A 13,176-nucleotide genomic window follows, 5' to 3' on the forward strand; every position below is an offset into this window, starting at 1 on the left:
TCTTCAGTAATTTCTTCATCCTCTTCAGAGGAAGAATACTCATCAGAGCTCATGAAGGGCAGAAGGAGGTTCAGTGGAATCTCTATGGTCTCTAGATGAGGCTCAGATTCCTTTGGTTCCTCAAAGTGGAACTCCTTATTGGTCACTGGACGTCCCAAGGGGTCTTCCTCACTAGGATTCACATCCTCCTCTTCCCTTGTAAGTTCGGCCATGATGGTAAAATCAATGGCCTTGCACTCTCTCTTTGGATTCTCTTCTGTATTGCTTGGGAGAGTACTAGGAGGAGTTTCAGTGACTCTTTTACTCAGCTGGCCCACTTGTGCCTCCAAATTTCTAATGGAAGACCTTGTTTTATTCATGAAACTCACAGTGGCCTTAGATAGATCAGAGACTATATTTGCTAAGCTAGATGGATTCTGCTCAGAATTCTCTGCCTGTTGCTGAGTGGATGATGGAAAAGGCTTGCTATTGCTAAACCTGTTTCTTCCACCATTATTAAAGCCTTGTTGAGGCTTTTGTTGATCCTTCCATGAGAAATTTGGATGATTTCTCCATGAGGGATTATAGGTGTTTCCATAGGGTTCACCCATGTAATTCACCTCTGCTATTGCAGGGTTCTCAGGATCATAAGCTTCTTCTTCAGAAGAGGCCTCTTTAGTATTGTTGGATGATTCCTTCAATCCATTCAGACTCTGAGAGATCATATTGATTTGCTGAGTCAATATTTTATTCTGAGCCAATATGGCATTCAGAGTATCAATTTCAAGAACTCCCTTCCTCTGAGGCGTCCCATTACTCATAGGATTCCTTCCAGAAGTGTACATGAACTGGTTATTTGCAACCATGTCAATGAGTTCTTGAGCTTCTGCAGGCGTTTTCTTTAGGTGAATGGATCCACCTGCAGAATGGTCCAATGACATTTTAGATAATTCAGGCAGACCATCATAGAATATATCCAGGATGGTCCATTCTAAAAGCATGTCAGAAGGACACTTTTTGGTTAGTTCCTTGTATCTCTCCCAAGCTTCATAGAAGGATTCACCTTCTTTTTGTCTGAAGGTTTGAACATCCACTCTAAGCTTACTAAGCTTTTGAGGAGGAAAGAACTTGGCTAAGAAAGCCGTGACCAGCTTATCCCAAGAGTTCAGTCTGTCTTTAGGTTGAGAGTCCAACCATATTCTAGTTCTGTCTCTTACAGCAAATGGGAAAAGCATAAGCTTGTAGACCTCGGGGTCAACCCCATTGGTCTTAACAGTATCATAGATCTGCAAGAATTCAGTTAAAAACTGAAAGGGATCTTTGGATGGAAGTCCATAAAACTTGCAATTCTGTTACATCAGAGAAACTAATTGAGGTTTCAGCTCAAAATTGTTTGCTCCAATGGCAGGGATTGAGATGCTTCTTCCATGTAAATTGGAATTAGGTGCAGTAAAGTCACCAAGCATTTTCCTTGCATTGTTATTATTTTCGGCCATGTCTCCTTCTTTTTCAAAAATTTCTATCAGATTTTCTCCAAAGAGTTGTGCTTTAGCTTCCCTTAGCTTCCTCTTCAGAGTTCTTTCAGGTTCAGGATCAGCTTCAACAAGAATGTTCTTATCCTTGTTCCTGCTCATATGAAAAAGAAGAAAACAGAAAAAAAATTTGGAATCATCTATGTCACAGTATAGAGATTCCTTTATGTGAGTAGAAGAAGAAAAGAAATTCGAACACAGAAAGATGGAGAGGGTTCGAATTTTTAAGACAAAGAGGAGTGTTGGTAGATAAATAAAATAATTAGAAGGAGATGAGAGATGAGAGAATAATTCAAAAATTAAACAAAATAAAATAAAAATATTTAAAAATTAAAGTTAAAATTCAAAAATTAAAATTAAAATTAAATTAAATTAAATTTTTAAAATAATTAGTTAATTAAAAAGGAATTTTGAAAAAGAGGGGAGGGATTTTCGAAAATTAGAGAGAGAATTAGTTAGGTAGTTTTGAAAAAGATAAGAATCAATCAAAAAGTCAAGTGGTTAATTGAAAAAGATTTGAAAATCAAATTTTGAAAAGATAAGAAGTTAGAAAAGATTTTGAAATTGATTTTGAAAAGTTGTGATTAAAATTTATTTTGAAAAAGATTTGAAAAAGAAATTTAAAAAGATTTGATTTTGAGAATTAAAGTTGATTACTTGACTAACAAGAAACTAAAAAGATATGATTCTAGAGTTTAAAGATTGAACCTTTCTTATTAGGCAAGTAACAAACTTAAAATTTTTGAATCAATCACATTAATTGTTAGTATTAATTTCGAAAATATGAAATAGAAATAAGAAAAAGATTTTGAAAATCAAATTAAAAATTTCGAAAATATTAAGAAAAATGAAAATGATTTGATTTTTTTTTGAAAAAGATTTGATTTTTTTAAATTGAAAATTTGATTTGACTCATAAGAAACAACTAGATTTTAAAAAGTTTTGAAAAAGTCAACTCAAATTTTCGAAAATTTATGAGAGAAAGAGGGAAAGATATTTTTTTGATTTTTGAATTCTTAATGATGAGAGAGAAAAACACAAAAAAGACACAATGCATGGAAATTTTAGATCAAAACACATGATGCATGCAAGAAGACTTTGAATGTCAAGATGAACACCAAGAACACTTTTAAGATCATGATGAACATCAAGAACTTATTTTTGAAAAATTTTCAAGAAAAGAAAACATGCAAGACACCAAACTTAGAAATTTTTTTTAAACTTTAGACACTAACAAATTGAAAATGCATATGAAAAACAAGAAAAGATACAAAACAAGAAAAATTTAAGATCAAATCATAGAAAATCATCAAGAACAACTTGAAGATCATGAAGAACATATGCATGAATTTTCAAAAATTTTAAGAAAAATTAAAAAGATGCAATTGACACCAAACTTAAAAATTGACACAAGACTCAAACAAGAAACACAATATTTTTAGTTTTTATGATTTTATTAATTTTTTTGGTATTTTTCGAAAATTATTTTGGAAAAAACGAAAACAAAGAAAAAAAATTTTTGAAAATTTTTTGAAAACTTTTTTGAAAACAAAATAAAAGTTGAAACAAGAAGAAAATTACCTAATCTGAGCAACAAGATGAACCGTCAGTTGTCCAAACTCGAACAATCCCCGGCAACGGCGCCAAATATCTGGTGTTGTTGCCAGACCAAACATGGCACTGTTGTTGCCGGAAACAAATACGAAATTGTTGTTCGTTCCTCCCCGGCAACGGCGCCAAAAACTTGGTGCGCAGAAATCGTGACGGTTCATTCCTTGGTAACGGCGCTGAAAACTTAATACGCACGTTCATAATCTTAGTTCTTTGTCACAAATTCGCACAACTAACCAGCAAGTGCACTGGGTCGTCCAAGTAATAAACCTTACGTGAGTAAGGGTCGATCCCACGGAGATTGTCGGCTTGAAGGAAACTATGGTCACCTTATAAATCTCAGTCAGGCGGATTCAATTGGTTATGGTGAATTGATAATTAAAATATAAATAAAACGTAAAATAAAGATAGTGATACTTATGTAATTCATTGGTGAGAATTTCAGATAAGCGTATAGAGATGCGTTCATTCCTCCTGAACTTCTGCTTTCCTATTGTCTTCATCCAATCATTCATACTCCTTTCTATGGCAAGCTGTATGTTAGGCATCACCATTGTCAATGGCTACATCCTATCCTCTCAGTGAAAATGGTCCAATGCGCTGTCACTGCATGGCTAATCATCTGTCAGTTCTCGATCATACTGGAATAGGATCTATTGATCCTTTTGGGTCTGTCACTACGCCTAGCACTCGCGAGTTTGAAGCTCGTCGCAGCCATCCCTTCCCAGATCCTACTCAGAATACCACAGACAAGGTTTAGACTTTCCGGATCACAAGAATGGCCGTCCATGGATTCTAACTTATACCACGAAGACTCTGATTAATGAATCCCAGAGATACTCATTCAATCTAAGGTAGAACAGAAGTGGTTGTCAGGCACGCGTTCATAGGTTGGGAATGATGATGACTGTCACGATCATCACATTCATATTGAGGTGCGAATGAATATCTTAGAATCGGAAAAAGCTTGAATTGAATAGAAAAACAATAGTACTTTGTATTAATTCATGAGGAACAGCAGAGCTCCACACCTTAATCTATGGTGTGTAGAAACTCTACCGTTGAAAATACATAAGAACAACGTCCAGGCATGCCCGAATGGCCAGCCTCCCAAGGAGGGTTCAATCATCAAAACATGAACGAAAGATGATCCGAAGATGTAAATACAATAGTAAAAGTCCTATTTATACTAAACTAGTTACTAGGGTTTACAGAAATGAGTAAATGATGTAGAAATCCACTTCCGGGGCCCACTTGGTGTGTGCTTGGACTGAGCATTGAGCTTTACATGTGTAGAGGCTTCTCTTGGAGTTGAACGCCAGTTTGTAACCTATTTCTGGCGTTTAACTCCACTTTGCAACCTGTTTCTGGCGTTTAACTCCAGAATGCAACATGGAACTGGCGTTGAACGCCAGTTTGTGTCGTCTAAACTCAGGAAAAATATGGACTATTATATATTTCTGGAAAGCCCTAGATGTCTACTTTCCAACTCAATTGACAGAGCACCATTTACAGTTTTGTAGCACCAGAAAATCCACTTTGAGTGCAGGGAGGTCTGAATCCAACAGCATCTGCAGTCCTTCTTCAACCTCTGAATCTGATTTTTGCTCATGTCCCTCAATTTCAGCCAGAAATTACCTGAAATCACAGAAAAACACACAAACTCATAGTAAAGTCCAAAAATGTGATTTTTTTATTAAAAACTAATAAAAATATACTAAAAACTAACTAAATCATACTAAAAACTATGTAAAAATAATGCCAAAAAGCGTATAAATTATCCGCTCATCACTAAACCCTAATTCCTTACACCTTTTTAGTCTCCTCTAACCTTTATGAACCGCCAATTCCTTGGTCACTAAATTCCAATTAGAGGGTGAAGTGCAATTCTAGTTATATGCCACAGAAATTCTAATTACCCAAATATAAGAGGATTATATGTCACGTATCCCGTTAAGTCTAGATAATTAGAAATTTAGGAGAATATGTTTTCAAGCTGTTGTTCAAGTAAAGAGCTTTTCCATGTTATACAAGAACTCAATTAGAACCAAGGTCATACTTCCGTTCCACCCAGATTCATAAAATAAAGAACGAAAATAATTCTTGAATTATAAATCAGTACATGAATTAAAATAGAAAACTAATATTATCAATCCATACAATAGACAGAGCTCCTAATCTTAACAGTGGAGGTTTAGTTGCTCATGGTTCAGAGAGAAAACTAGCATTCAGAAAAACTGTAAATTGCGGAATGGGTCGAAGAGAGGAGCTGAGCCCGAAGGGCTGATTCTTTTTCCTTTTTTATATCTAACCGTAATTAATGTAAAATATATTTCTTAAAAAAAATAAATAATATATTTTCCTAATTATAAAAGAAATAAATTTTTAATCAAATAAAAAAATTGATTCACATGCCTTTGGAGACGAATTGGGGATCACTTGTGTACTAAAGGTTGGTGCCGAACTTCGAGGGAGTCAAGTATGGCATGGACTAGGCAGAGAACTCCCTTTTGCTTCTTGGCTTGTGGCACCAAACTTGACAATGGTCAAGTTTGGCATGGAGTGGTTCGCACACGTCCCTTAGACGAGTTGATGCTGGTGCCGAACTTGAGTAAACTCAAGTTCGGTGTGGAGATGGCAGTGGGTTCTTCCTTGGTTCGTTGAGCTGGCGCCAAACTTGAAGAACTTCAAGTTTGGTGTGGAGGCGGCCGCAAGCATTCCCTTGGCTTTCTTGTTGTGGCACCAAACTTGAAGAACTTGAAGTTTGGCATGGATGAAGCAGCCTGGATTCTTCACTATCTCCAGTCTCTATCATTGACTTCAAATCCGTTAAATTCATCCAAAATGCTACCTGAAATAAATAGAATTGCACACAACTCAAAGTAGCATTGATAGTGGCTAAAATATAATAATTCTTGATTAAACTTAGCAATTCAAGGGCAATTTCACTAGGAAAAGACAGAGAAGATGCTCACGCATCACAACACCAAACGTGAATTGTTGCTTGTCCTCAAGCAACCAAAATTAGTACATGATTAAGATGTGAATTTGCGTGAGAGGTGAGAGTTCAGTTGTGTTCATGTCTCTTCTTAAAGTGGGGTTTATCTCTTGTAATTCTGAAAAATTTTGGCATCTCACTCTCCTTTGAATCAGAGGAGTGTCACTGTCATTTGGAATTAGAATCCGGATCATATTATGAATTCTCTGATCTTTATGCTCCAGTTTAATCCTTGAACACAGCTGATACCTTTTAATTCTCAATGAATTGGTGCTTTACACCTTGAGCCTAGCCGTGCCTTTAAATGTTATATCTCAAGGGTTAATTGACATAAGAACACCACAAGCACTTAACTTGGGAACTTTTTTGAAGTTCTGATTTTTTCTTTCAGCTATTCCCAGACATTGGTGCTTAAAGCTTTTGGCATACTCTGCTAAATGCACTTGGTCTCAACTCTTAGTGTTCTGTCTCAAGGGTTACTTGACACATCTACACCACAAGCATATGACTAGGAAAATAACTCTTTGAGCTTTTAATCATGTCTGACCTCCCTAGTCATTGGTGCTCAGAGCCTTGGACCTTGCTTTTATATTTTTTTTCTTTGCTGTTTCTTTTCGCTTCAAGGATAAACTTTCACTAATTTCAGAAAATTCATAATAGTTCTCTAAACTCCTGTTCCTTATACATCAACCTTCCTTGATTCAAATTCAAACATGCACGATTCATGTCATGCATTTAGAATCATAGAGAACATCACCACATTTGATTAAATGAGACTACTTTCTATTATAAACTCTCTTACTCAAGAATTACATCTTTTTCTCCTTTCTTTTCTTTTGATTTCAAGCTCAGTGAGCAATACATGAGACACCCTTTCAGAATAAAAATCAAATAACAAAATAAACAGTAAATTAAACTAGAACCTAGGAATTGAAATAACAACTGATCATGCAATAACAAAATTAGAAAAAAATAGGAACCTAATCATAAAAATAGCAAAATAAGAAGGAAAATGAAAAGGAACTGGGCCACCTCAATTTCCCTGGTGGGGATCTCTCTCCTCAGGCTGTGCTCCATACGGTCCTCTCAGGCGGCTATAATCCTGTCTCAGCTGATGAATCTTCTGCCGCCGAGAGTGCTTATCTGCTCTCATCTCATCAAAGGTTGTACAGAGATGCTCCCATCGGCTGTTCTGTGGAGCTCTCATCTCCTTTATAGACGCCATGTACTGCTGTCAGCGGCTGTCATTAGTGACCCTCATCTGCTCCATGGAGGATGCGAGCTGCTGCTAGTATTCTTGAGGAGGAAAATATTGTTCCTGAGGTAGTGGCTACTCCTCTTGAGCTCCTTCTTCAGCATATTCGACACTTGGGAGTCTCTGATAGTCCCTAACCAGTTCCATAGTTTTCTTTGTGATGGGCTTCTCGACTGGGATAGGGAAATCATTCTCTATCTTCACCCTAGTGGCCTCACAGAGGCAGAATATGAGATGTGGGAAGCCCAACCTGGTATTCTCTTTGGTATTGGCGGTGATATGGTAAATCTGCTGGGCAATAACGTCCGCCACCTGCACTGGCTGTCCCAACAGAATGTAGTGAATTATGATGGCTCGGTCCACAGTACACTTGGACCGGTTGCTTGTGGGCATGATAGACCGGCGAATAAAATGGTGCCATCCCCTAGCCAAAGGCGTCAGGTCACTGGGCATCTGGAATGCATATGTCAGCGACTACTTGCTCTAGTCGCTGATCCCTCTCTGCCCTCTCACTGTAAGACTCAACTGAGGGCATAGTCCGTGGTAACTGGATGGTCTGCCAAATAATCTCAGGGCTGAAATCAATGACTCTTTCCCTTACAAAGCTTCTGTGATCCCTTTCATTGACTCCAGACACATCCTTATAAGTAATCCACAGGTTCCCATAAAATTCTTGAACCATCTACTTGTCTGTGCGGATTACACAGAAATTACCATCCTCTTCTCTGAATCTCAAGCTGAATTTCTGGATATTCATCCGATTGGAGATTAACTTGCATTTTCGGTAGGACCGGCCTCTTGCCAGTGATCTCATAAAATTGTTCTTCATGCAGTTTAGAGCAAAATCTTCTTGCATCATGAGAACCGGTGGCCGGTTCCTTTCCTTTTCTGTTCTTGGAAGGTTGGGTGGTCTTCGGTGCCATAGAAATAACAGAATAAAACAGCAAAGCGACAACAACATCAAACTTAAAACTATTGCTCGTCTCCGAGAAAATTAAAGAAATACAAAGGGGAAGAAGAAAGAAGAGCAGAAATTTAAACAGAAGAAAATAAAAATCAATGCTAAAAATTTCTTTTTTTTTCTTTTTTTTGAATGAAATAGAAAGTAGAAAGGGATTAAGGAAGGAGGGGCTGAGCAGAATAGAGGGGTGGGAATGGATGGTGGAAAGGGAACAAGATGGGGTTATTATTTGAAGTGGGCAGGACTTTGGCTCAAGGGGGTATAGAAGGAGATGGAAATAGAGGGGTGTATGTGATGGGTGTTGTGAGGTTAGAAAAGGATAAGGGTAATGGTCCGAAGAGGGAAGGGGGATGACGTGTGAAATTGTTGTGCATGGGAAGAGATGGGTTATATGTAGTTTATATAGGGAGTGGGGGTTGGTGAGAAGGGGACGGACAGGGCTAGGGAAGGGTTAAAGTGTGGTTGTGTTGGGAAGGAGGAAGTGTCATAGATTAAGGGAAAGGGTGAAGAAGGGTATGTATAGTCCTGGGGAAAGAATGAAAAAGGAAAGAAGTCTGGTCAATGGGCGTGGGGCAAAGGTATGGGGATTTGAAGGAATATATAGGGAATGGGATGAAGAAAAGAGGGTGTGGCAGTGCTGGGAGGGGGTCACGGGTAGGGTGTAAAAAGGGGGAGAGGATCTCTGAATAGGGGTGGGGACCAATGCCATGGGATTTGGTGGAGATTTGGCTTGATTTTAGGAACAATTAACCAACTGGCGCCGAACTTGGAGATAGTGGCGTTCGACGCCATGATGCCCGAGCATATTATTCCCTCTCCACGCCAAACTTAGTGTATCCCAAGTTTGGCGCCAGCTTCCTCGCTTTTTTTTTTTTTACGAATTTCCTGCGCCAAACGCCAGGGGAGCCAAGTTTGGCGTCCCCCTGGCAGAGGCAATTCCCCTTTGTACGCAAGGTTTCCATGCCAAACTTGAAAAGGTCAAGTTTGGCATCAACACCTTTCAAATTGTGTCCTTGATGCGTCGTTCTCCACAACAAACTTAGGATTTTCCAAGTTCGGTGTGGGCCTTCTAGAGCCTAATTCCACTTTCGCACGCACACACGATGCCAAACTTGAGTGGCCCAAGTTTGGCATCAACCTTACAGACCCAAATTCCCCTGATTCACGTAGCACTTGGCGCCGAACTTGGAAATACCAAGTTTGGCGCCAACCAATCCGAATTAGATGTCTCCAGGGCTGGCAAAAATTCTTCTAAGTGTCTAGTTCCTGTTCTAAAATTTCTGCATGATCAAAGTACACGTAAAACAAAGGAAAAACAGTAAAAACTCAATAAAAATCAAATAAATAATAAAATCAATGCAACGAAAAATTAAACTAAGGATACAAAATTATCGAGTTGCCTCCCGACAAGCGCTTCTTTAACATAACTAGCTTGACGATCAGTTCTGCTAGTTCAGCAGATGAGCGGACCTCTGGTGATCAATCTTACCTCCAAGATAGTACTTCAACCTCTGATCGTTAACTGTGAATTTTCTGTCAGAATTCTCTTCCTGAATCTCCACATGACCATATGGTGAAGCTCTGGTAACTACAAACGGTCCTGACCGCCGGGATTTCAGCTTCCCGAGAAAGAGTTTGAGCCTTGAATTATACAGAAGCACTCTCTGACCTAGCTCAAAGACTCTGATGGAAATCTTCTTTTCATGCCATATCTTGGTTCTCTCCTTATAGAGCTTGGCATTCTCATAGGCTGAATATCTAAATTCATCAAGATCATTCAACTGAAGCATTCTCTTAATTCCTGCAGCCTGAGCATCAAGGTTCAGATACTTGATTGCCCAGTAAGCTTTGTGCTCTAGCTCAACTGGCAAGTGACATGCTTTATCATAGACCAGCTGATAAGGGGACATGCCAATAGGAGTCTTGTAAACTATCCGGTAAGCTCGGAGAGCATCATCAAGCTTCCTAGACCAGTCCTTTCTTGAGACACTGACGGTCTTCTCTAGAATCCTCTTGAGTTCCCTTTTGGAAACCTCAACATGTCCACTTGTCTGAGGGTGATAGGGGGTTGCCGTTTTATAACAGACTCTATATCTCTGCAGAAGTGAGTCCAGCTGTCTGTTACAGAAGTGACTTCCACCATCACTAATGAGTGTCCTTGGGACACCAAACCGGCTGAAAATATATCTCTGAAGAAAGCTCATCACCACTTTGGCATCATTGGTGGGTAGAGCCACAACTTCCACCCACTTGGACACATAATCAACTGCCACTAGAATATAGTTGTTGGAATATGAGGGTGGAAAAGGTCCCATGAAATCAATACCCCACACATCAAATAACTCAACCTCAAGGATCCCCTGCTGTGGCATCTCATGGTTGGTGATGAGCATATAATTTATACGCTTTTGGCATTGTTTTTAGTATATTTTAGTTAGTTTTTATTATGTTTTTATTGGTTTTTAAATAAAAATCATTCTTCTGGACTTTACTATGATTTTGTGTGTTTTTCTGTAATTTCAGGTATTTTCTGGCTGAAATTGAGGGAGCTGAGCAAAAATCTAATTCAGAGGCTGAAAAAGGACTGCAGATGCTGTTGGATCCTGACCTCCCTGCACTCGAAGTGAATTTTCTGGAGCTACAGAAGCCCAATTGGCACGCTCTTAATTGCGTTGAAAAGTAGACATCCCGGGCTTTCCAGGAATATATAATAGTCCATACTTTTCTCGAGATTTGATGGCTCAAACAGGCGTTCCAAGTCAGCTCAAGAATTCTGGCGTTTAACGCCGGAACTGGCACAAAAGCTAGAGTTAAACGCCCAAACTGGCACAAAAGCTGGCGTTTAACTCCAAGAAAAGTCTCTACACATGGAAGCTTCAATTCTCAGCCCAAGCACACACCAAGTGGGCCTGGAAGAAGATTTCTGCATTAATTACTGATTTCTGTAAACCCTAGGCTACTAGTTCTCTATAAATTGGACCTTATACTATTGTATTTTGGGGGGGGATCTTTGGACGTTTAGTCCCTAGACCTTGGAGGCTGGCCATTCGGCCATGCTTACACCATTATCACTTTTGTATTTTCAATGGTGGAGTTTCTACACACCATAGATTAAGGTGTGGAGCTCTGCTGTTCTTCAGGATTAATGCAAAGTACTATTGTTTTTCTATTCAACTCAAGTCTATTTCTTCTCCAAGATATTCATTCGCATCCAAGAACATGATGAATGTGATAATTATGTGACACTCATCACCATTCTCAGTTATGAATGCGTGACTGACAACCACTTCCGTTCTACATGCAAACAAGCTTGAATGTGTATCTCTTGGGTTTCTAATCTAAGATTAGAACCTTCGTGGTATAGGCTAGAATTATTGGCGGCCATTCCTGAGATCCGGAATGTCTAAACCTTGTCTGTGGTATTCTGAGTAGGATCTGGGAAGGGATGACTGTGACGAGCTTCAAACTCGTGAGTGTTGGGCGTGTGACAGATGCAAAAGGATCAATGGATCCTATTCCAACATGATCAAGAACCGACAGATGATTAGCCGTGCGGTGACAGCGTGCGTAGAACATTTTCACTGAGAGGATGGAAAGTAGCCATTGACAACAGTGATGCCCAACATAAAGCTTGCCATGGAAAGAAGTATGAATGATTGGAAGAAGGCAATAGGAAAGCAGAGGTTCAGGAGGAACAAAGCATCTTCATACGCTTATCTGAAATTCCAACCAAAGAATTACATAAATATCTCTATCTTTATTTTATGTTTTGTTTATCTTTTAATTATCAATTCTCCATCACCATATGAATTCGCCTGACTGAGATTTACAAGGTGACCATAGGTTGCTTCAAGCCGACAATCTCCGTGGGATCGACCCTTACTCACGTAAGGTTTGTTACTTGGACGAACCAGTGCACTTGCTGGTTAGTTGTGCGGAATTGTGACAAAGTGTGATTCATGTTTAAGAGCTCCAAGTCCTTTGGCGCCATTGTTGATGATCACAATTTCGTGCACCAAATTTTTGGCACCGTTGCCGGGGATTGTTCGAGTTTGGACAAGTGACGGTTCATCTTGTTGCTTAGATTAGGTACTTTTCTATTTATTTTTCAGAATTTTTAAGAATGAATTATAGAGTTTCAAGGTGATGTTCTTATCATCACAAAAGCTGATTGATTCTCATCAATTTAGCTGCTGAATGTAATGTCCTGCTGAAGCTTGGCTAGCCATGTCTAATCTTTTTAGACTAAAGCTTTAGACTAACATTGCATGATTCCTGGAATTCTTATTAAAAGTTTTGAATCACTTTATTTTCTTTTCCACTCAATTTTCGAAAAATCACAAAAAAAAATTTATAAAACCATAAAAACCAAAAATATTTTATGTTTCTTGTTTGAGTCTAGTATCAATTTTTAAGTTTGGTGTCTATTGCATGTCTTTATTCTTCTTGCATTTTTCGAATACATGCATTATGTTCTTCATTAATCTTCAAGTTGTTCTTGATGATTTCATTGCTCTGATCTTTAAATTCTCTTGTTTTGTGTGTTTTGTTGTTTCTCATATGCATTCTCAATTTGTTAGTGTCTCTTATATGAAAATTTTTAAGTTTGGTGTCCTGCATGCATTGTTTGTTTGATTTGAGTTTTCTAAGATTAATTGTATTTTGATTGTTTCTCATCATTGAAAAATTCAAAAAAAATTCTCAAAACTATGTCTTTTTAAGTCAATAATACAGAGAATTGAAGATTCAGAACATTCAGTAGAGGAATTAAACAGAAAAACATGGGCGTTCAAAACGGTAGCATTTTGGGCGTTAAACGCTAGAATGGATGCCATTCTGG

At 38.5% G+C, this 13,176-nt stretch overlaps 1 non-coding gene across 1 annotated transcript; it reads left to right on the forward strand.

Moving 5' to 3' along the window:
- Nucleotides 1-974: 974 nt before the first annotated feature.
- LOC148561601 (small nucleolar RNA R71) lies at nucleotides 975-1,082 on the forward strand. The gene has a single exon (XR_015886442.1). It is a non-coding gene; the product is annotated as a small nucleolar RNA R71 (small nucleolar RNA).
- The last annotated feature ends 12,094 nt before the right edge of the window (nucleotides 1,083-13,176 follow it).

This window comes from Arachis ipaensis, chromosome B6, assembly GCF_059453495.1.
Source record: "Arachis ipaensis isolate K30076 ecotype BB chromosome B6, ASM5945349v1, whole genome shotgun sequence".
Taxonomy (NCBI): Eukaryota; Viridiplantae; Streptophyta; class Magnoliopsida; order Fabales; family Fabaceae; genus Arachis; species Arachis ipaensis.